We start from the raw sequence: 25700 nt of genomic DNA on the forward strand, positions 1-25700 counted from the left end.
TTGTATACATATCTTGGTGACACCTCTGCCTATCTGTATATCATCTGGCTGTCCCCACCACCTCAATAATTGTCACTATTTTTTCCCCCATTTGATAGGCAAAACACAGTATCTTCTTGTTTTAATTTGCATTGATTTTATTGTAATGCTATTGAATAGCTTTTTATAGCCTTAATTCACCATTTATATTTCTTCTTTGGAAATTGATCACCCATAACCCCACCCTTTTTTCTATTTATACATTTATCTTCTTACTAATTTATAATAACTCTTCTTTACATAATAAAACCAGTAATCATTTTACTCCCATAATGTATATATTTTCTCCTAGTCACCTTCCTTTTGATATTTATGGTGTTTTTTGGTTTTCGTTTTTTATTTGGTTTAATATATAACTTATAGTTTTGCCTTCCTTTTAATGACTAAAATAAAAGGCTCCTCCACCCAGTGTTCAAATAAAGGTTTATCTATATTTCTAATTCCTTTATGGTCTTACTGTTTACAGGTGACTCAATCTACTCATATTAATTAATTTTGCTACATGACATAGGTAAGTGTTTGACTTTATTTTGTCAAATAGTTTATCATACATCACAGCATCATTTTTCACTTAATGGTCATTTCTCCATTGATTCGAACTTCTCCCTTTATCATGGATTTGATTCTTATCTATGATTGGGAGTATTTATGGGATTTTATATTTAATTCCATGTATCTAGGTGTCTATTTTGCATTAGGCCCATACTGTTTGAGTTATTGTAGCTTTATTATGTTTTAAATTTGGTAGTGTAAGACCTCTTTTATTTTTCACATAAAAATTTATGGCTACTCTCACCTAATTTTAACTTTAAGATTGTTTTCACTTAATTTTGATGAGTTCTTTTTAAAAATCTTTTTTTTTGGAATTTTATTAGGTTAATTTTTTAAACTAGAGAAAGTTTTGGTTCTTTTTTTTAAGGCTGTGATTACTTCTTAAAATTTTCCATTGATTCAATCAGGTCATCTGCAAATAATTACATGTTTATCTCTCTCTTTCTAGTTTATCTTCATCTTATCTGTTCTTTCTGCTTTACTGCATTGGCTAAAACTTCTTAAAAATTATTAAATTAAGGGTGATCACAGGACTCCTTGTTCCTGACTTTAATGGGAAGGCCTCCATTATGAATGATGTTGCTAGTGATTTGAAAAAAGATAATCAACATTAGGTTAGGGGAGCCTACTTCTAGTTTAATGAAGGTTGGTTGTCATTTTTTTGTTTGAAATCACATAGATTTTGTATATCAAATACCTTTTGATCTACATCAAAATAACTCTGTTGGACCATCTTATATTTCTGGTTTAGACCCTGCTTCATCGTGATGATTATTCTTCTAATGTCGGATTTCCAGCTGTCTTTGGAGAGCACTAGGGTTCTGTGGAGCCCCTCAGGGAATATGTGGGAGTGGGTTTAGGAATGAGTAGGGAAGAAAGGAGAAGTTGGGGTTTAGGGAGAAACAGACCCAGACAGGGCTGTCCACACCACCCTTGCTGCAACAAATTCAGACCTCACAAAGTATTTTATTGGAACAAAACTTCTTAAGCAAACAAGCAAATAAATTACTACTTTTACATACCACGCGATTTACTATCTATGTTTCTTTGTCTACTATGTTCTCATTTATATTCATAAGTGGATATGGCCTGTGGTTTCCCGTCTTTAGTGCTGAATTGGCGTACTCTCTCCCATTATCTATGGGAAAGGTTTAGGATGACCAATCTGTCCGGGTTTCCCCAAGGCTTTCTAGGTTTTATCAGTAGAAGTCCTGCATCCCAGGAAACCACTCAGTCTGAGGCAAACCTAGACAGTTGGTCACCTTGGCAGTTTATGGAGAATGAAAATTTATTGTGTCTTGAGCATGGAGTACAACTCACTGATAAATGCCTTTTGACCCAGAATTTTGTTTTTTAAAGGTGACATGTTGACAACTTTGCAAAGGTTTTTCCTGGTTTTTATACATCTATAGAGACACATACATGGCGTATGTATACATCAGATTTTTAGTAAAATCATTAATATTTCCCTGGAATATTTTCCATGTCACTAACATTTTCCAAAGTGATTAACGTAGAAAAGGGGTTCTCAACCAGGGGTGAATTTGCCCTCTCTAGATATTTGGCAACATCTAGAGACATTTGGGGGTGTTATAACTTGGAGACAGGGGGTGCTACTGGCATCTAGTGGGTAGACGCCAGGGCTGCTGCTAAACAGCCTGCAATACCCAGGACAGCCCCTCACAGCAAAGACTCATCCAGGCCAATAGGGAGGAAGTTGAGAAATCTTCACACACAGCTGCAGGTAGCACCCTCTTCTGATTTAAATATCCCTATTATAACTTCATACCTTGTTTCTCATTGTTAACTTGGGATATTTAGGTTTCCTCATTTCCTTTTCTTCTTTGCTGTTTGGTCCTCTTAAAAATGTGTTTTTTAAGTTTCTAAAAACTTGTTTTGAAAAAACAAGTTGTGTTTTTTCAAGTTTTTAAAAACAAGTTTTTAAAAACTCGTCCTCTTAAAAATGTGTTTGTTTCTCAGAAAACAATCTCTTAAACGTACTAATCAAATGTTGGTCATTTCTCAATCCTTACTTTCTGGGTTTATATTAACCACTTCTTTTCTTCTGCATTTGCTTGGTGTGTTTTGATCCTCTTTTGCTAACTCCTTTCATCGAAAGCTATTAGGTGTGAATCAACAAGACCCATTCCCAGCTGACATTCAGTGACACACACTGTGGCTTGACATCATTTTAACCATCAAAGTCGCCCCAAAGGCAGGGGGCGAGTGGTCGAAGCACACATCACAATCTGTTTTCCAGCAGAAATCCTGGCTCCAACAGCTGGATCGATTCAACTCACTGTGTTTTAACTAAGCCTACTAATGTCCACAATTATAAAATGGGATTTTCTTTCAAAAATACAAAGAACTTGAGATTAAAAAAAAAAAAGATTCATAAGGAGACCCAAGTTACATAGGATATAAAGCAAGGGGATGAAAGAAACAACTTTAAAAGTTGGAACAGCTGGAAGGAGGGATAGGGTCCAAAACAAGCACCAAAAATGAATGGAAATAATGGTGGTGGCGAAAAGGCGGTGAGAGGGAAGACAGACTGCAACAAAAATAAGTATCAGGATTGGACGAGAAGGCGATGCATAGTCATGACTATCCTCTCTGCATCCCCCCAGGATAGAGATCATCATTCCTCTTCTATAGATAAGGACGTGGGGAGGTTTAGAAAGAGCAGATAACTTGCCAAAGTCACGGGGCTCCAAGAGGCAAACCCACGTGTTTTTCTGATTCCAGAACCAACATTTTTCCCCTACGCCAGGAATTTCCTCACAGTTACCCCTCTCAGGTAAGAACTAGTCTAAGAATCTCACCACAAAGCAGTTTCTCCAACGTCCTCTGTTTCACACACTTCCGCCTGAAGGAAAAAAAAAACACCCACAACCGAGAATTCAGCTAAGCTGGGAAAAGTCCACATAAGGAACATAAATCTCTGGTTTACAAGAGCAAGGAAAATCCCCCTTGGGAAGGCGCTGGAGATGGCTGAAAAAGACAAAGTCTGGGAACTTAGAAAGAAAAGCTACAATGGGTTTGACAGTGATCCTCGTGAGCTGTCACATCCCAGGGGCACGCACATCCACGGAGAATGATGGCAAGGAGGATTATTATTTGATCACGTGACGGTTGCCAAACGCCCAGCGGGGCAGTGAGGGTGGGGAAAGGGATAAACGTTCCTTCTACGTGGTGTCTGCACACAGGAGTGTGTAGCTTTGGCCCTGCTTAGATTTGCCCGTGAAACCTCTTTCATTCCACTCCACAAAGGGCACTGACCCAGATGGTGGCGATCTGGGGATTATAAAGAATCAGCGTGCGGGCGGAGAACTCACAATCAGTTGCAGGAGACAGGTTCATGAACAAATAACCACCACAATGTCCTCCCCAAGTAAGACGCTGTTGGGATTCGGTGGAGGAAGAGAAGTTCCAAGGTCAGATTCAAAATACTCATCTCTCTATATTGGAATATTATTCAACCATGAGAAAGGAGGAAACTCTGCCACTTGGGACAATATGGATGGAGCTTGAGGACATTATGCTAAGTGAGATAAGCCAGACAGAGAAAGACAAATACAGCATGGTATCACTTATACGTGGAATCTAAAAAGAAAGTCAAACTCGTAGAAAAAGAGTAGAAAAGGTATTGCCAGGGGCTGGGGCGGGGTTGGGGGGGGAGGGAAATAGGGTGAGGTTGGTTAAAGGGTACAAACTCTCAGTTATAATATGAATAGGGAAAACATGACGTCATGGAAAAACATGACGACTATAGTTATTAACACTGTATTGTATAATAGAGATTTTCTAAGAGAGTAGATCTTAAACGTTCTCACCACACACACACAAAAAGATAAATATGAGAGGTGATGGATGTGTTAATTAGCTAGGTGAGGGGAACGGTTTCACAATGTACACATGTATTGTCAAATTACCATGAAGAAAACTTTAATACCTTACAATTTTATTTGTCAGCTATAACTCAAAAATGTTGAAATGTTTAAAAAATTTAAAAGAAGTTTAATGTAAAGGCCCCTACCTCCTCGTTGTAAAAACAAGTAAATATCCATTAGGTGTCTGACTTACAGTGAATGCTCAGTTGTGGTAGCTATTAGTAGTGATCATTAATATTTATTAAAATATTTAATAGTTTAATTAATATTGATATTATTTTACAATATAATTATTACTCTTATATCATTATCATAATTATTGTTATAAATGTGATATATAAATTAATATAATTGACTATCCTATTGTTGCTATAAATGTTTAATATACAATTTTTATTCTTTAATATTTTGGCGGATCCTTATTCTTGGGGAATGCCAGCCCCCTTGCACAATATATACTAGATAGTAGTTTTTATGGAAACGACCCCCTGAGCAACTCTTCATTCTTTGCTCTGCAGGCTGTGCACATGCCTTACGAGGGTCAAGACCATGGATTCAAGCCAGACTTAAAAGATCTGCGACCTTGGCCAAGTTATATAACCTTTTGTACCTTCGTATTCTCATCTGTAAGTGATGCAGGGGTATCAGCCTCACAGTGGTTGTGAAGTATAATTAGGTTAATTATATATAACGCGTGTCAGGCACAAAGGAAAGTGCTATGTGCTTGTGTATTATTATTATTATTTGATGGTTTCTTCATCTACAGATATTCCCTATGACCCAAACCTGAATCCCCACGAGCTGCCATTTTCCGGTAGGTCCAACTGAAGAGGCTACCAGTGATTCTGGCGTAAAGAAAACGTGCAGAGTGTGTTCACATTTTTGTCTGCTGTGAAACAAGAACCCACAGATAATAATCTCATAGTTGAGGCAGTCCCACCCTTGGTACCAAAATTACTGGACTCAGATAAGACCCATTTGTTATTTTAAAAGTGGCTGGAGAATTTTCCTTCGGAGCAACAAAGCTCTCTCTATCCACTGTTTTCTTGTTGGGCAGCCTATACTTATTCGTTCTTTCATTCACCAAATATTTATTGAGCGTCTACTCTGTGCCAGGCACCCTGCTAGTAGCTAGGATCTTGCCACAAATAACGCAGTATGGGCTTGTCCTTATAGTTTTATATATAATGATAATACATGCACATATTATATATAATGTATAAATAAGAGAGCTTATAATCCTCTGTTTAATATATTTTTAACATATTACTCATATATATTATATTACATATATATATATATATGAGCTTATAATCCAGTAGGGAGACAGACATTATTAAAACAGCTTTTATTCTAGTGGAGAAATAAAGGAAACAGCCCATTTGAAACAGACCAGGCCTTCTGCAAAATATTTTTTGCTCTGTGTAGAGAATCAGATTTTTTTCACTTCAATCAAGTTTAGCAAACATTTATTGAGCATCTATTACGTTTAAGGCCCTGTGCTAGGTACTCTGAGGATACACTGACAAAAGAGATGCTGCCCTCAGGAAGCTTGCACTCTGGCATGATTAAGACCCCAAAACGTTCATTCTCAAAGTGCTCATCTCTATTACAGGGAGTGGGATGGCTGAGGGAGTGGGGCCTGGGACCTGATCTCAGGTCCCCTGAGTCCTAGCTACCTGCAGCGGGCACTGCCTACCTATGACCTTGGACAAGTGACCTTGCCTGAGTCTCAGTTGTGCATCAAAGTAGCTCCTACCTCGTGAGTTTGCTGTGCAAATTCAATGGAGTGCTACGTCAAGGGCCAGCAAGGAGCATGGTAAACACTCTCAAAAGATAGCTATTAGTATTGCGATCATTTTAGTGCATCGTGGTGGAGTAGAAGGATATCACTTTAAAAGCCCTTTTTTGAATTAAGAAAGTGCTGGATTTAATAAAGAAGACTGTTGGATTTTTTTTCCTGCTGTTTTCAAAAGTCAGAACAGACCTTGTTACCTTCGACTGCAATTTTCTGTTACGCGGGTTGTTTTTGAGGGCCTCTTGCCTTTAGATAAGGCTTACCTGTCAATCTCTATTTAGGGTGACCAGCTGCCCTGGGTTGCCAGAGCCTGGAGGATTTCCCAGACTGTGGGACTCTCGGTGCCAAAACCAGGACAGCCTCCCACAAACCGGAAGAGCTGGTCTGTGTGCTGGGCCTTCACGTACAGTAGATCACACGCTTGCACGTGTAAAGACGCGGTGTGTGCTGCCGTGCGAGCCTCAGAACACGAAAGCGACACCTGGACAACACCCAGCCGGGTCTGGCACACAGAGGACAAGGTCTGTGTGACACAGCAGGGTCATGAGACCTGCTGCCATCCACCTTGGCGGTTCCTAAACCACATGCAGCCTTTCAGTGACTCATGAGGCTTCCAAGCAGGAAGCTGGGAAGATTTCTAAGTGATCTGGGCCTCAGCTTCCAATTACTCAGGGCAGCCCTGGCCCCTGACAGTAGGTGTGACCCCTTCTGAGTCACTCTGGAAGCCTTCGGGATGTCGATAGAAATGAAGGGTTAGAGGGTCCATGCGGGGTGGCAGAGTGATTGCCTTTGCTTTTTTCTGAGGGTTGATCCTGGATTCAAATGTTGGCCCTGCTACCTTCTAGTGATGACTTTGGGCAAACTACACACCCCCTATGAGCATCAGTCTCCTCTCTGGAGGACTCGATGAAATAATATATACTTCTCACTTAGTGTAGGAAGGGCACATAGACAGGACTTCATAAACAGTAGCCATGACAGATTATCCTTACTGTTGGATCAACATTATTATGAATAGTATTGGTATTATCAGATATTGTGAACATAGCTATTTCCTATTCTTCATCCTTCAAGTAAGCCACTTAAAATAGCTGCAGAATCTCAGATGAACACTTCCAGGAACAATAGCGATAATTTAGAAGTGGTGGTGAGCCTACTTACAAGTTTTAAAAAATGATATTCAGGTAGGATACATTTAAAACACGGATTTTAAAAAGATTTAAATCTTTTCTTTTTTTTCCAGCCTTGGAGAAGACAATTTTTTCAAATTCTCTTGGTCTAAATCAGTCTCTCCCAGGGCAAGTATGTGTTATTTTATGAAATCACACCAAAAGAGGAGGGATTCAAGTGTTAAACAGGTTTGGACAGACGAATGGATAAAGAAGATGTGGCACATGTATACAATGGAATATTACTCAGCCGTAGAAAAGAAGGGAATGATGTCATGTGCAGCAACATGGAGGGACCTAGAGATTATCATACTCAGTGAAGTAAGTCAGATAAAGACAAATGCCATATGTTATCACTTATATGTGAAATCTAAACTATGACACAAATGAACTTATCTACAAAACAGAAACAGACTCACAGACATTGAAAACATACTTATGGTTACCAAAGGGGAAAGGGGGTGTGGGAGGGGTAAATTAGGACTTAGGGATTAGCAAATACAAACTACTATACATAAAATAGATAAACGACAAGGTCCTACTGTACAGCACGAGGAACTATATTCAATATCCTGTAATAAACCATAATGGAAAAGAATATGAAAAAGTTTATATAATTATATACATGTATAACTGAATCACTTTGCTGTACACCAGAAACTATGCAACGTTGTAAATCAACTATACTTCAGTTAAAAAAAAATAAAAATAAAGTGCTGGGGACTTCTCTGGTGCAGCAGCAGTTAAGAAGCCACCTGCCAGTACAGGGGACACAGGTTCGAGCCCTGGTCCGGGAAGATCCCACATGCTGTGGAGTAACAAAGCCCGTGTGCCACAACTACTGAGCCTGCACTCTAGAGCCCGTGAGCCACAACTACTGAAGCCCACGCGCCTAGAGCCCGTGCTCCGCAACAAGAGAAGCCACCGCAATGAGAAGCCCGCGCACCGCAACGAAGAGTAGCCCCCGCTTGCCGCAACTAGAGAAAGCCCGCGTGCAGCAACACAGACCCAATGCAGCCAAAAATAAATAAATAAAACAAATTTATAAAAAATAAAAATAAATAAAGTGTTAAATAGGTTTGGAAAGTATTGAGTTAAACCAAATTCAATCCATTTTTTAATGAAGGACTTCTACAAACTTTGTGTCTCTCCAAGAGGGAGGCAGAGTGTGCTGCAGTCTCTCCTCTTACTTGGCCACGGTACCCTTTGTTGATGGAGTGTGAATCAGTGGACTGTTGTTGTGTAGAACAGAACGGGAAACTCCTGATCTAGATATTTCTGTGCAGGTCCTAGTTCCCACTGCATCTCAGCCCACACCACAAGGCCTGGCTTCCTTGGAAATCGGTGCTTGATTCCTGGTCTCTGAGTTCTTCCATTTGGCCACACAAGAGTTCTCATTCCTGCACTTGGCCTTTACCCTGGGGTGAGTCTGGGTCCTCCCCACTGACCTCCCAGGGAGTGTGGCAGCAGAGTCTGAACAACCATAGAACTCTCTCTGTATGTCTCACGGCTCCTTTCTGGGACACTGAGTTCCTTTCTGAGCCACCAAGATGCTTCATTTCTCCTAGGAGAGGCTCGCCATCTGATGAGAATGATGAACACATTGCTGACCATCGTGCTGATAAAATAATTAATAGCGTATCTTTACAGAGCACTTACCATGTACAGTGCCGTGCCTCCCCCCGGGAAGTGAATACTATTAGTATCCCATTTTCCAGATGAGGAAACTGAAGTTCAAGGAGGTTCTATGACTTTCCCACCATCACCCAGCAAGCAAGGCTGAGGATCCGTATTTGTATGGACCACCATGAAGTCGACTTAATCCAGAACCCATGTTCCTAAAGTACGTGATGTGGATTCACTCAAAAATACAAGGAACTGGAGACCTTAAGTGAACTCACACTGGCCGAACTACATCCAAATGATCACACACAGGGGCCCTGAAAAACCCTCAGCTCCAAAAACCAACCTAAAATGCCTCAAAACATAACACAAGCAACCCAAGCCCCACAAAATATGGCGGCCAATGACCTGAGCCTTGGATAACGACCTCATCTTCAACGTCACTGTGGCACGCAGCCCTGTGAAACATGCTAATGTGATTCACAGATTCTGTGGCTTTACTCCATCTCTGCATTGGCCATTTTTTTCTTTTTTCTCATCTATACAGTGGGGTAACTCAACACTAAGGGAAATTGCCCCTCCTCGCCCCATGACTAAAAGATACTTCCCTCACCTGGGTTTCTCCCGGAGTTGATCCTTCCATGAATTAATAACAGGCCGAGAATCACCTCCGCCCACTCCCACACCCCAGCCGGAGGAGATAAGGCATCACCTTACTTCCTGCATCAGACTGTCTCCCCGTCACGGCGCCACTGAGGTGACTGGCGCCTGCCGCTGCCTCCCACCCCTTTGGGTATCAGCTTATCATCTGGGGGTGAAGGGAAGTGCTGCGTGTGTCCTCACAGGGGCCGACTGTAGAGAGGCTTGTAAAAGGTGCTGTATAAATCAATTATTAATACTAATCAGAGCATAATAGCACCCTGAGCCGGAGACGGGAGGCCTGGAGACAGTACCCCCTTTGACACCGTACCAGGGGCCAGGGATCTCACGAATTATGAAGAGCTCTGAGGAGAGATGACCCGAGAGCAGTAAGAATTAACCCCTTCTCTGCAAATCCCGCCTGGTCTTTCAAAAGCCTCTGCCTGACAGCACTGCCTGAGGTAGAGAAGGTTCCAGAACTTTGGAACTGTAGCTCCTTGAGAGCAACGTTTTAGGGCCACCACTTACTTCTAAGCTCTTCGTCGAATTCCGTCAGGACGGCCGTTTGCCCCGCTGGACTCTGGAGAAAACGGTGCCCACCAAGACGTACTCCTCACAAGCCAGCTTGCCACTGCTGGGCGTGGGGACAGCGCCATCCACAGGACCAGTGAGCTGGGTTTATTTTCTCAAGCCACTTCCTGTTCCCTCCTGGGATCCACCTTGTGGGCTGGGGACAAAAGGAACAATTTGTTCAGGTAATGGACGAGATGAATTGATTCCGTATTTATTCTCTGACGTTCTAAGACCTTGGTCTAGTTTGGTGACCCTCCTGAGAGTATTCAGATGTCTCTGTGGGTGGTGTAGGAGTCACACAAACTAAATTTCCCTGAGAAAAATTCAGATGGGTTCTTTCAGAAATAAATATTATGTATCCATCCCACGGCACTTTTAGAATCTACTGGTGACAAGATGGCATGTCAAAAATGGACAGTGGTTAATACTAACATCCTAAAGGATGGCTATCCCTGCCCCAAGAAAAAAATGTGACAATAAAAATGAATATCTGTGCAGCGTGAACTGCCTGAGAATCTAGGGTACCGAAAAAAGGTGGTATAGGAAGGATGATGGAATCTTGGAGGAAATGAAATGGAGGAGACTCAGAGAGGGAGGCCTGAGGATGGCTGAGTGATGGTGGATCCAGACGGCAGGCAACAGCTCCAAGAACACCTCAAATCATCCTTTTATTTTTCAGCCAGTAAAGGTGGCATGGTAGGCAGAACAATGGTCCCCTGCAAAGATGTCCACATCCTAATCCCCAGAACCTACGAATATGTCACCGTGCATGGCAAAAGGGACTTTGCAGATGTGGTTAACTTTAGGATCCTGAGATGGGGAGATTATCTTGGATTATCTGGGTGGGACCAATGGAATCACAAGATCCTTATAAGAGGGAGGCAGGAGGGTCAGAGTCAAAGAAGGAGATATGATGACAAGCAGGGTCAGAGTGATGCAATTGCTGGCTTTGACGAATGGAAGGGAGCCACGAGCCAAGATGTGAGCAGCTTCTAGAAGGTGGAAAAGGCAAGATTCTCAGTAGAGCCTGCAGAAGGAATGCAGCCCTAGGGATACCTCGATTTTCGAAGCTCTGATCTTCAAAACTGTAAGATCGTAGACTTGCATTGTTTGAAGCCACTGTATCTGTGGTCATTTGTTACAGCAGCAATCGCAGACTCATACTCTCAGTAAGGTTGGGCCATTCTCCAGTCTCAGCCCTATAAGGAATGCGTGCTCACTTCACAGAAACATGTTAAAGAAAGGTGGTCAATGTGGAGTATCATACATGATTAATTTCTAATAATCATTCAGTTGCTGAAGTTTGGGGACCATTTACTTAAAAAATTAAAAGAGCCTTGTACACTTATTCATTCATCCAACAAACATTTACTGAACAGCCTCTGTGTGCCAGGCTCTCTTCTCAATCTTGGGGATGCAGATAGGAATGGTCCAGACGTGGAAATGACAGCCTCGTGGAGAGACACATAGTGACGAGGTAAACAACTAAATGACTTCCATCATTGCAGATGGCGATGAGGGCCATGAAAACAATGAAGAGTAGGTCCGTGAAGGCTTCTGAGGAGGTGACATTCGAACTAAGATGAGCCCGTGAAGCCCTGGGGGTGACCCCATGGAAAGCCCTAAGGTAGGAACTGGCTTGGTAGGTCTGAGGAATAGCAAGGCAAACAGTAAGACTAAAATTGAGAGAGCCCAGAGAGCCTGGTGGAAAATGAGGTCAATGAGGGACTAGAGACATACCATAAAAGGTCTTACTGACCACAGTGAAGAATAGGATTTTAGTGTAAGTGAATGGGAAGCCATTGGAGGGCTTTCTACAGAGTGATCCGTTATATAATGTTCTAAAAGGACCTATGGTTATCATCTCATCACTCATCTCACGTCACCCTCAATTGCATTGCAGGATGCTTCCTTGAGGGTAAGAGAAACAAAGCAGAATTAGACCAGGAACTGATCCTAACCCTACCGACGCCCACAACAGAGTGTGTTCTGCAGGTCAGCATCTCTGGTCAGGCACGCCAAAGAAAGAAACAGGGCCCTGGCTCAGTGATTCTCAAACTGTGTAATCCATGGACCCTTGGCATCAGAATCCACGGGTGGTTATTCAATATGCAGAGTCCTAAGGCTTCCCCAGACCAGTGAAATGAACATCTGTGAGTTGGGTCCTGAATCTTCCTACTTGAGAAGCATTTCGTGAGATTCTAGGCCAAGGAGGGTTTGATCCCCACTGCCCACCTTAGGGAAGACATTGCAGGTAGAGGCAGAATCCTGAGGGGTCAAAGAAACGAGGGGCCGAAACTGTGTCAGGGTTACTTCCTATAGGTGTCTCACAGCTTCCTCCCAAGCCAGTCACCTCAAGGCTATACAAGGACCAAACTGGGTTAGGTTTACATGGGCTCTACCTAGTTGTTATTTTAATTATGCCATTGAAAGGATAATTTGCACATACAGACAAACATTTCTCAAATCCCAGTGGGCACACAGATCCCCTGGGACTTTGTCATAATGAGACTGATTCAGCAGGTCTGGGGCAGGGCCTGAGAATCTGAATTTCTAAGCAGTTACCAGGCAATGTCAGTGCTGTTGGTCCGCGGACCACCTGCTTTGGACTAGCGAAGGTAGAGACATCCAAACCTCCCAACAGCCCTCAAATGGGTAAATCTCCAAGGGTGGATGGGTGATAATTACCCTCTTGTACACCTGAGTGGTTTCCCACACAAGAGCTCGAGTGTAAATTTCCATTCTGACATGAGTTGTGGCTTTGGGGGTAAGTTACTTAATGACCACGCCCCCAGTTTCTCCATCAAAAAATGGGATAATAATGGCATCTATCTCAGAGAGCTGTTATGAGGATTCAACGAGCAAAGAAAAGCAAAGCATGGCATGTCGTAAGTGTGAACGCAGTATGTGAGAGCTATCGGTCTTAACATTTCCCTCCCTCTTCAGACATAGCCTCACAAAGCATCTAATATTTGTCTTCCACACCCTTTTGCCAAGCCTGGATTCTGGCATCTAGTAAGTACTCAACATGTCTGAGGAATGAATGAATGAATGAATGAATGAGTATAAGCACACCAAATCTATCTACCTTCCGAGACACAGTCAAAGGAAAGAATAAGGAAAAGGGGAATTCACATTTGGTGGACACCAACTCTGTGTTGGGCAGGGTGCCAGTTGCTTTACATACATTATTATGGTTCATTCTCCCAAGAGAACCTAAGATGTAGGACATGGAAAATCGGCAGGTTGAGGCTTAAAGAGGTAAAGACACCCGCCCAAGATCCCGTGGCCATTAAGTGACAGAGGCAGGGGTCGAAGCCGTTTCTAGCCAGGGCGGCTTTCCCTCACCAGCCCCATGACCCCAAACCTTCTCTGACCCGCAGAATTTCCCATTGAGAGAATTAGTCACAACTGGCTTTGATGAGCTGGGCGGCCAATGCAGTCCTAGTTCAGGGCGTTTCTCTGGGGCCCTTATCTTTATTAACTGTGAATTTATCTCCCTGCAGAGATAGGGCTCTGGGTGAAGGGTCCCCCTGTCCACACCTGGGTGAGTCTTACCTGCTTCAAACAGGTCAGCAGGCAACTGGGAGCCTTGTAATTGCCTTCTTCCTCACCTCGCCCCCTCCCTCAAGTTCAAACCAGCACTGTAAACACGGCCTCCAAGACCAAAGGTATGGGAGGTGAGGCATCAGGGTATTAACATGTAATCCCTTGATAAGACCAGCACATTTCACAGCACCATAAATTAATTCCTGTCCTCCAGAGCCCGCAAGGAGTGCAGAGGGTGAAGAGCAAATGGAGAAATAGAGAGAGGCCAGCAACTGCACAGGTAGACCAGAGCAATGCTATCAGAGTAGCAGGAAGTCCCTCCGACTGTCCCCTCCTAGCAGGTGAAGGGTTTGGTCTGGACCACCCCGCATGGTCTGTGACATTCTGTGAATTCACGGCAGGCTTCACGGAGAAGAAAAAAGAAAATACTCTGAGAAGGGGCACGAGAGGGCTTGACCCACCTGTTCTCTATGGCATCCCACTGTTCATCTTACGGCCAATGAGAAAGAAGTATGTGGCTTTCAGTTTTTCAACAAGGCGGAGATTCCCCCCAAATCAGGCCGAAATCCCCCCTCTCCGAGTGAGCCTAGAATGAGCGGATGGTGACCTAAAAGGATGCTTGAACTCATGCCAGCCTCATCGGTCAAAAGGTTGTCATCCTGATCTCAGGAGCCACCTCAGGGAGAGCCCTTAAGATTCTAAAAGGTCCACCCATATGAAGCTTGACAAATGGTTCAAAAACCTTCCAGTCTACAATGGTCCCTAATGAACACAGTCATTTCCCAAGTACTTATTTGCAAAATTGTCTATAGCTACTTTTCTCACTTGTTTGCTTCCTTTTAACAAATTTTCGGAATGCCCACCAAATGCCAATTATTGTAAGGCCCTGGGGATACGACAGTATCCCAGATGTAAATCCATGGCTTCCTGAAATTCCTGATCTAGTGGAGGATAAAGACAAGTCTACAGGAAACTATAATATACTGTGACAAATTATGTTATGGGAGCCAAGTCCTGGTGGGGTTTTGAACAAACCCCCATATGGGCTTGTTTTTGCTACCCAGCAAATCTCTCTCTGATCCTTCATCCATTTGGAGTCAGCATACACGTGGAAAACGCAAAATCATTTCATTATTAGCTAAAACCAATTTACAAGGTAAAATTGCTGTTCTAATAACACATTCCACAGCCAATCATCAAATATATTTAGACTTTCTGCTTCTTAGGATGGTCTGCTCATCAGCTCTCTTCCAATATAGATGGTATGAGATTGCCCACACTCCAAAGGCTTTAAAAGTATCATTTGAGTTGTAGAAAATAAAATGAAAATCTATTTAGCCATGGAAAAGAAGACGAGCCTTTAAGAGTCCAGCTTTGAGGAATTGTTTCAGGATCGAGATATGGTTAAATTCAAAGACTCATCTGGACCTGGAAACTATGTTTACCTCCCTAAGACAAGAAAAAAAGAAAGAGTGAGAGACAGAAAGAAAGAGGGAGAGAGAAAGAAAGAAGAAAGGAACGGAAGAAAGGAAAAGAAGGAAGGGAAGGGAGGGAGAGAGGAAGAAAGAAAGAAAGGGACTCAAAACCACAACCTGATTTTCAAAATCAGTTCACATAAACATGCGCAGACTTCAAATGAGTTGAAATCATTTTTGAATCAGAAGTCAATAGGAGCCAATGTCTCAGACAGGTCTCCCCAGATTGGTAAAAGAAAAACATGGTAATGCAGCCATCTATCCTAGGATCTATTTCCAGGAAGCTGGGTCTCGACTGCTGAAGCTGATGGGGACCACAGATGTGACCTGAGCGAGGTGGAGGGTAGAAAGTGGGTAGGAAGAACAGGATCCTTTAATGCCTTCGCTTCAGAAAAAAGACTGAAATGGGTTATCAAGACAACAACAAAACATATTAGTAATGAGCCAAAGGAAACAGCTAGAAATAAATCTTTTCAAAATCATCTATTTAAAGAAAAATATGTAACAGATGTTAAATAGGAATGTTGGCTTAAATACATTGATGAGGGTGGAAAGAGAGAGAGAGAATTTGATCATGTGGTTTTAACTCCTATAGAAAACCTAGTCAAGGGAATCTGGGACCAAATTGCACACAGGTGCCTGGAAGAACAATGAAAACCTCTGAGAACCCAGTCAAGGAAATGATGGCAATGGTCACAGACTCTAATGTGCGGAATATTCTGGAATTGACTCTTTTACTTCAAAACTGTAACTTATCCATTCTTCTGTTTATCCATACATTCATTCACTGCTCAGATGTCCATTATCTACACCCCAAGTACAGCAATGACACAAATACCAGTAGCAGCAGATAACATCTTATTTATCCCTCACCATGCTGCAAATATGGTTTTAAGTCCTTTACTTGTCATTAACCTATTTCATTCTCATAGCAACCCTACAGGGGGTACTAATATCCTCACTGTGCACCAGAGGAAACTGAGGTACAGGGAATTAAGTGACTTGTCCAGGATCACACAGCTGGGAAGAGGGGGAATGTCGGCTCTAGACCCCTATCCCTTAAACACTGTGGTTCTCTGTCTTTAGGTCCCTGGCATATATTTGGCATCAGTAATATTCTACCCCGACTCCATCCCTCCCACACTTACCCTAAGTAGATATTGCTAATTGAGTGCTACACTCTTTCCACAGTTCTTGCACGAATCCTCTGAATCTTTCTTAACACACCACTCCATATAGTCACCACCAATCAATTGGCATTGGCGTGGGTGATAAAGCCAGTTTGACTGAACCATTTAGGACTATTTGATTGCAAGCAACAGAAGCCGACTCTGGGTATCATAAGCTTAAAAGGATATGGGGGAACTCAAGATGATTGACGGGTGTGTTCAGGAACCAGGAACTTCCTGGAGGCTTGAGAACAGGTATGCATATGACAGGTCTGTCTGGACACCTCCACTAAAATTAATGTGTTATAAGCATATCTTTTTCCCTGTCCTTGAGTCCTTCTGATCAAGATATCAATTCCCAGAATGCCTACTGGTTTATTGGCGTAGCTCAATAAACTGTCTCCATGAACTGTAACTGTCCACTGAAACAACAAGAGCAAAGATGAGTGAAGTGCTCGCAAAGGTAACGAAGGGGCTATATTAAGGGGGGGAAATTCTGGGAAGCCCAAAACCACATCGCCAGCACCACCACCAGCTATCCACTGCAACAGATTTGATCTACCCAATTAACCTGGCCCAAGAATTCCAACAGGGCCATGCACTGCTGAATGGGTTCTTTGGTTGGACTGCAAGTCGTCACTAAAACAGTTCTGCTGACGATTATAAATCGAGCCTGGGTGACTTCAGGTGGGGAACGAACTCATCAACCGGAGAAAGAATTGGCAACATCCAGGATGGGCCTTTGAAAGCCTCTGATGAAATCAGCCTGTTGATTAATGCAATTAGCATCGTTAGGAAAGGAAGTTGTTAACCTAAATCAGTTATCCACAGACATCTATCACACTAAGCATTCCTCTTTGTCTTGAGCGTATTGTACTGTTGGTATTTCAGTGGTGATGGCCACTAAAAATAAATGATTATTGTTGATTTTCCATTGATATAGCTGTTAATGTATTGGTGCCTGTGTTTATAGGCCGCTTACATGTAGTGTACGGAAAATAGATGTACTAACAATAGGAAGTGAGTATTGACTCCCATTTGTCAATTCAGGAGGTAAATATTGACCAAAAAAAGCGCTACTAGCTTTCGACGAGCTCAAAGGCAAAACGTTCATATCAGCTCAATTTTTCTTGAATTCTTTGTATCATTTATCTTCTGCAGTGCAAAGGTTCAGATGCATGGATGTAATTCTTCATCTCTGCCTCAGTATCTAATTCAGCCTCCTTAATCATGATTCTAATGCTCTTTGTGCCAGTGGGTTTCCATCTATATGAAAACTCCTCTGAACATTTCCACCACTTTACACTAGCAAATTTAAGTCTTCTGTACCAATCTTCCATACTAACCATGATATCATTTTCTTAAATCCAGCCTCAAATGCACAGAAAAATTGTCTATGACAATGACAGTTCACATTTATTGAACTTTGGCCACCCAGCCCTTTGCATAGATCTCTGGTGATTATATCCATCTTATAGAATAATAATAAGATAATAATAGTTATTGTTTATGTGCCAGGTATGAATTAATTCAAGTATGAATTAATTCAAACTCTCAACTAGCTCTGAAGGTAACATTAGTATGGCCAATTTACTGATGAGGAAACACAGGTATATAGGAAAGGTAAGTCCTAATATATACCTGGTAAATAAACCCAGTTATTCTGAATATAATCCCCCCACCCCCACTCCCACTTGTCCATGCTTCTCTGTATGTACTTACTGAAAGTTTTGTAGCAGGTGTCAAGTTTCAGGAATATATTTTTGCTCTCACAGAAGCCTGTCCTGGTGTGTAGCATGCCCACGTTTGTGTGTGTATGTGTGTGTGTGTTTGCCCCGATTTCACCCCCAGATAAAAGGAACTGGAATTTATCAGTTCAGGAAATTTGCTAAGGTTATACACCCAACAAGTGAAGCAAGAGATTCAAACCAACCTCTGCCCCCAAACTTTCCTCTTTAGGGCAAGATAGAGTCTGGAAAAGTGTGATCTTTTAAGAGAAACATAGTTTTTAAGCTTTTTGTTTTTGGAATGAACCACTGAATTTCTGCATCACAGCAGAAAGCCTAGGCTGGGGAGGGAAGGAAGGTTGCTGAGGGCAACCAGGGAGCATTAATATGAAGAAAATCACATGAGGGAGAAGGGCCAATTGTTCCAAGCACCCTGGCTGACGGTGCCCGAGAAGGTCAGACTTTCACAGAGTCATCAAAAGGAGGTTTAAACACAGCAAACCAGAAAGGCAAGCTGGGCTTTCCCTTGGGAGTTGAATTGCCAAGAACTTATTTCAAAATATCTTAGACTTTCTGCCAAGACAACATGTCTTCAGCTGGTTAATTAAAACTGGGTGTCAGCAGTGCTTCAAAATCACGAGGAGAGGTGTCAGTTTCAGGGCATGCTTGGGAAACCTCACAGGTTTTGATCTCAGGAAGGAGTTGCTTAAGGGCTCTGGGTACCTCTTGGTAAAACAAGCTGGGGAAGAGGGGTGGGAGGGAGGGAGGAGAATGGAAAGGGAGGAGGCCACTGAGACAGGGACTCAGGATCGATTTATTCCTTCAAGTCACTTAGAATCACACCCCAATTTCTCTGGAAAGATTGAGCTTCCAAAGCGAAAGTGCCGTCTCACTTTTGGTTATTGTTCCTATTAAAAGTTCTTTAAAGACAATTACTACCTGAAAATCCCAGATCACCATGTATTGCTTTGCCCTCAGAAATAACTTAATTAGCTAGGTGGTTGGTTGGATGGTGAGGGAAGTAGAATTATCCCCCTCCCCCGAGAGATCTACTTCCTAATCCCCGGAATCCCAGGGACCTGTGAATATGTTAGTTTATGTGGTAGAAGATTTTGCAAGAGTGATAAATTAGAGATTTTGAGATGAGATTATTCTTGATTATCCAGATGAGCCCTAAATGTAATCATAAAGGTCCTTCTAAAAAGGAGGCAGGAGAGTCAGAGAGAGGAGATATGATGATGGAAGCAGAGGTCGGAGTGACATGGGGCTACACGCTGGGGTATTCAGGCATCCCCTGGGAGCTGAAAAAGGCAAGAAACAGATTCTCCCTTGAGCCTCCAGAACATGTACAACTCTGCTGACACCTTGATTTGAACCTCGTAGGACCCAGTTTGGACTTCTGACTTCCAGAAGTGTAAGATAGTAGATTTGTACTATTTTGAGCTACTAAGTTTGTAGTGATTTGTTACAGCAGCAGAAAGAAACTAACACAGACGTTGACCTCATTTTTTTCCTTTAGGAATGACTTGAGCTCACTTCCGGTGACACATAAAATGCAACAAAAATAACCAAAGGTATAGTTGGTTTAGGAGATTTTTTCCTCAAAAACAGACAAGACCATCGAGTTTGAGGGACAAAACATCAGAGAGAGAAGTATCTCCGCGGTGACCCATCCATCTGCTAGGTACTTGTCCGGCTCTCAGTTTCCTGGCAGCCAACATGAAAACGACAAATCAGAACGTTGTGTGATTCTCAAGCCTGCTCAAAACCAAGCCAATTGCTCAGAAGAACAGCTATTCTTCATATTAAGACCAGGAAACCACCTTTTCTTGGGGTCCCCATCAACATCTTCATTGTGTGATGAAATGGAACAGAAGTTACCTGACCACACATTCCCTCCCCACCGACGCCTGGGACGTCGCTATGGTCTGGAAGATGAGACACAGAGATGAAAGGTAGTCCCGGGGACAAAGTGCCTAGAGCCTGAGGGGAAAAGCGAAATAATAAATATGATGCAGTTAAATGGGGATGATCGAATTGGGGAGGATGAGAGAAGCCCAGAAGAGACACCTACCCCAGCCTGGGTACAGTGAGGAGAAACTGCTTCCAGTGGTATCCAGGTTGAGTCTTGAAGGCTGGAGAGGGCTAACCAAGGTAACCAAGCAGAGAATGGGTGTATGTGTGTGTGGAGGGGAGGAGGTATGGGGGAGGTTGAAGACATTGTAGGAAAAAAATGGAATAAATAAAGATACATGGGAACGAGGGGTGCCCAGCAACTGTGCTGAATTACGTAGATGACCCCCACCAAGATTCCAGGGAAGGGGCAGAGGGTGGAGGGCGCAGGCCTGGGAGGTAGGGAAGGGTCAGATGCTGTCTAAAGAGCTCCTACTTCTTTTTTTTTTTTGCGGTACGCGGGCCTCTCACTGCTGTGGCCTCTCCCATTGCGGAGCACAGGCTCCGGACGTGCAGGCTCAGCGGCCATGGCTCACGGGCCCAGCCGCTCCGCGGCATGTGGGATCTTCCCGGACCGGGGCACGAACCCGCGTCCCCTGCATCGGCAGGCTGACTCTCAACCACTGCGCCACCAGGGAAGCCCAAGAGCTCCTACTTCTAATACGCTTCCCTACAGAAGAGAATCACAGCATTAGTGAGCCACAGGTGCTGCTTAAAACACTCCCTCATAGCATCTTCCACTAGAACATTCTAGGGAAGAACTTGAGTATAAAGACTGACTATTGCTTATTGAGCAGAAACTACGTGGCCTTCATTCAGTAGATACCATCATTTCTCTCATTTGACAGAGAAAGGAGTCCAAATGGACTTTCTCAGCATCACACAGCAACAAAGGGGCCAGGAGAAGTTGAACTGGGTCTGTCCCCTTCCTAAGTAGGAAGACCCATCAGATATCAGGAGATTAGGGTTTAAAGAAAAGTCAAGGTAGAGTTCCTCCTCACCCCCTAACCTTGAAATGACCACCATGGATAAGAGAGAATTTCTACAATGAACATTCATTCATTCATCCATTCATTTATTCAGTAAATATTTATTCAGGGCTTACTACGTACCGGGCACTCTAGATAAAATAAAGAACCAGGGCTTCCCTGGTGGCGCAGTGGTTGAGAGTCCGCCTGCCGATGCAGAGGACACGGGTTCGTGCCCCGGTCCGGGAGGATCCCACATGTCGCGGAGCGGCTGGGCCCGTGAGCCATGGCCGCTGGGCCTGTGCGTCCGGAGCCTGTGCTCCGCAACGGGAGAGGCCACAACAGTGAGAGGCCCGCGTACCGCAAAAAAAAAAAAAGAAAGAAAGAAAGAAAGAACCAAACAGGCAACATCCTTGAGCTTTTTGGAGCTTAGATTTTGGGGGGAAAAGATAGCAAATGCACAAACAAATAGAAGTATAATAGGTCGGGCAGTGATAAATGCTACACGATACATAAATCTGGGCAAAGGGTTAAAGTCCACCGTAGTGATTACGCTGTGGTAGAATGGGGGTCAGGGAGGAATATGGGATTGGGGCAGAGAGCAGAGGCAGCTCCACGAGAAGTAGCTGTGTTTTAGCTCTTCAGTGGTGGGCTCACGGGGGTTTATTTTATAATCAGGCTTTCATAATTATATAAATGCTACGTATATCGTTTTGGGCGTGTCAAATATTAACTGACAAACATTTTAGAGGTTTAGGGGACGCTATTTTACATTGGTGGTCAGGAGAGCCTCCAGGTTGAGTTGGCATCTGAGCAGAGATGTAAAGGAAATGAGAACTTGTGCCGTATCTGTGGGAATAGCATCCAGGTAGTGGAAACAGCAGGTGGGAAGACCCTGTGTTTTTGCAATTTTGCACAATCAATGGTAGGAAGAAACCTTGGAAGCACAGAGCTTCCCAGGATATCCTCCTGATAAATAAAGCTGTTCTCTGTATTTTATACTCTTCCTCATTATTCCAAGGTCTTCAAAGGAGATAAAAAAAGCCATTAATCCGTGCATTCATTTATTCACTAGACATTCATTAAACACCTGCTGCGTGATTATCACTGGTGATAAAAACAATGAAAACACGGACCATGCCTTTAAAGTGTTTATAGGAATCGAGGGGAGGAAATTGGGGAAGATGGAGGCGAGACTAGATGTTCATCTTGCCCCTTCCTAGGACCCTCACACATGAACTTGATTCGAGTTCTTCTAACCTCAGCTAATACGACAGGGTACCAAGCTTTGGCTGAGAAAGCTCTCCCAGGTCATGACTCAACCATCAGAGACTTTCACGTTCCCGGCAGGTGGCCTTCGCACCTTGTAAGGAGCCATGCACGATACCGTTTCCAGCCAGCGATGGCCCAGAAAGTGCCAGGGGGCACATAAGTTATCTGCACCCAAGATTTGCTCAAGCACCTGCTTGTATAGTGACAGAGAGCATCATGTTTAGGACATTCCACCAGAACTACAGATTCCCAGGAGAATTAGCACAAACTTCCCAGCTCTCTACCCGCTATCAACTGCTAGAGAAATCGCAGGAGAACGAGGTAAAGAAAGTGGTTTGTACAAAATGGAAAATTCTGTAAATCTAGTGTCAAGCTTTTCCTAGGACCTATGGCGTCAAAGAAGGTTGCATTAACAATAATAACCCCAACTTTTGGGGCTACTCTCCCCACTTGCTCAAGTGAGAGCTTAGCTGTGTGTATACTGAGCTATCCTTGCCCCCAGGTTTCTTGAAGAGTCCACAGGAGTAACTCACCCATGGATAAAAACAGGTCAACTGATTGCTCCAAAAGTTAAACATAGATTTATCATAGGACCGGCATTTCCACCTGTAAGGATATACACCCCCTCAAAGAAACTGAAAACAGATACTCAGATAAATGCTTGTACATGAATGTTCATAGCAGCATTATTCACAATCGCCAAAAGGTGAAGGAAACTCACACGTCCATTAATCGATGAGTGGATAAACAAAATGTGGTATTTTCATACAATGGGATATTATTCATAAAAATGAATGAAATTCTGATACATGGTACAACATGGATGAATCTGGAAAATAGGATGGTAAGTGATACATGTCAGATACAAAAGGTCACATATAGTATAATTCCACTTATAGGAAATTTCCAGAATAGATAAATCCTTAGAGACAGGAAGTGGAAATGGGGAGTGACTGCTTGACGGATACAGGCTTTTCTTTTGGGATGATGACATACCTTTGAACTAGACAGAGGTTGTGGTAGCACAACATCGTGAATGTACCAAATGTTTCTGATTGTATACTTTTAAATGATTAATTCTGTGGTATGTGAATTTCACCTCAATTGAAAACAAATGGTCAGCTTATTGGCTGCTACGATGTTCTCACGGTGCTGGGGACACCCATTGGCCACCGCCAGGTAACCATTGGGTTTCACCACGTTTGTTAGCTACAACTTGCTTTTGCCAGCGTCAGGCGGATGCCACTATCTCCTGTCGGGTAACCTGCACAGCTGAAGACCTGGAGTTCTAGAAAGACCGAAGTGTCCAATCCCTTCATTCTACACACTTCACTTGGATTTGATTTTGAGCAAAATGCAGGCAGGAGTCACTTAGAAACAGAAGGATATGCAAAGCAAATGGTAGATGTTTGGGTCTCACACTAAACCTACACCCGAGTCCTTTCAACTTAGAAGCTGCTAAAAGGATTAGCCCTTTGCCATCTGCAAGGCTGCATGAAAGCCAGTCTGTCTGTTGAAAGACTCTTGTAGGCACACCCCAGCTCAAGCATCGAGCCCTCCCTGTCCTTTGATAAAGCCAGATCTGCTTATACGGATGTGCGGCAGGGGAATAACGGACACCTGCTAAGAGAATAAGGGAACTTTGCTGGGGGGAGGGGGAGCGACGCTAGATACAAGCACTTTGCACTGTACATCATCTGTACGGATGGTAGAGAATGAATTATTTCTTCCCAGTTCGGCGCCATCATCCATCACAGTCAATTTGCAGCCCATCTGGAAGGTTTCAAAAACCCAAGAATGGGATCAGAGTCACAAAACAGTCACAGCAACAAGCCTTTCTAAATGGGTTATAATAAATACAAACATAAAAAGAGTTCCCTGTTTAGAGGAATTTACCCTGTGCTGTGCCTCACACTCGAGTTCCCTCATTGAATCCTCTCAACAAACTTATGAGGGGGGAACTATAATCATTCCCATTTTGCAGATGAGAAAACCAGGGCTCAGAGATCAATGGAATTCCTGTGGTCACACAGGTAGAAAGTGGTGGAGGTAGATGGCATTGACTTAAGATACTGCATCTCGGTCGTGATGCAAGTGTTATGAGCTCAATAAGTCCTACACTCCTCTGTCTACACTCTTTCCACTCAAAGTTCACCTTGCTTCTTTGTAGTGAAGTAAAACTGCATCAGAAAAAGAAACCCCTCCCTATAGACCCTTCTGTCTTTTCTCATCTTTCTTGGATATTTTCTCATAGCCAAACATAGAGGTGACTTACAAGACCCATGACATAGATTTGGAGACAAAGGAAAATGTGTTTTGTGTGTATTGAATTTGGCTTTCCCCAGTGGGGTTGGTTCATCCTGATAGCCCCAGTATTTGCAGGCAAAAGGAACCCACCAGAGAGAGAAAATATGAGTGTGGGAGGCTGACTCTTTCCCTGCATTAACGGACTGGGACCTGCTGCAGGGACTCAGAGAAGAAATACTTGCTCATTCTATAGTCATCAGTGCCTCCTCTAGCCTAGCCATCTGCCACATGCTAGGGAGTAGCAACAAATAGGAAAGACACAGTCCCTGCTTTCATGGAGTTGCATCCTTTTGGAAGCATAGGTTAAATAATAACAATTGTAAAATAAATAATGCAATCAGACTGTGATGAGTGTTATGAAAGGGACATAGAGGATGTCATAAGAACATATAAAAGAGTCTGAATCAGAGCACATAAAGGAGAAAGAAGGCTGCAATTGACAGAAAAACCAACATGAAGTGGCTTAAACAAGGTAGAAGTTTGTACCTCTAGCATCTAACACAAGTTGAGAGAGAGCAGTTCAAGGCTGATATGGCAGGGAGGTGGTGACATCAACTTTTTGTACTACTTTCTAGTATGTGATCGAGTCTCATAATTGCTTCATGGTTCAAAATGGCTGCTGAAGCTCCAGCCATCACAGTCAAGTTGTAGCCACAAAGAAGGAGGAAAGAAGGCAGAGAGCTAAATAGGCTTCTCCCACTTGGGTCACCTCCCTTTAAGCAGTCTTCCTATAAGTCCCACACATCAGTTCTGTTTTTATTTCATTGGCCAGAGCATTTTAGATCACTGGTTGCAAGTGATGCTGGACAATGTACAATAGTTGTCTATGATAGGCAGCCACGTGCTCAGTTAAAAAGTGGGGTTCCTGGGCTTCCCTGGTGGCGCAGTTGTTGAGAGTCCGCCTGCCGATGCAGGGGACGCGGGTTCGTGCCCCGGTCCGGGAGGATCCCACATGCCACGGAGCAGCTGGGCCCGTGAGCCATGGCCGCTGAGCCTG

At 43.2% G+C, this 25700-nt stretch overlaps 1 long non-coding RNA gene across 1 annotated transcript in view; it reads right to left on the reverse strand.

The window, feature by feature from the left end:
* The window catches only part of LOC307197443, a 99715-nt gene that overhangs the window by 67367 nt on the left and 6648 nt on the right, over nt 1-25700 (reverse strand). Inside the window, exon 2 of the long non-coding RNA XR_013831411.1 lies at nt 10239-10437. This is a non-coding gene — a long non-coding RNA (uncharacterized lncRNA). The remainder of the gene's footprint in view (nt 1-10238; nt 10438-25700) is intronic.

This window comes from Stenella coeruleoalba (genome assembly GCF_951394435.1).
Source record: "Stenella coeruleoalba genome assembly, chromosome: 14".
Lineage (NCBI taxonomy): Eukaryota > Metazoa > Chordata > Mammalia > Artiodactyla > Delphinidae > Stenella > Stenella coeruleoalba.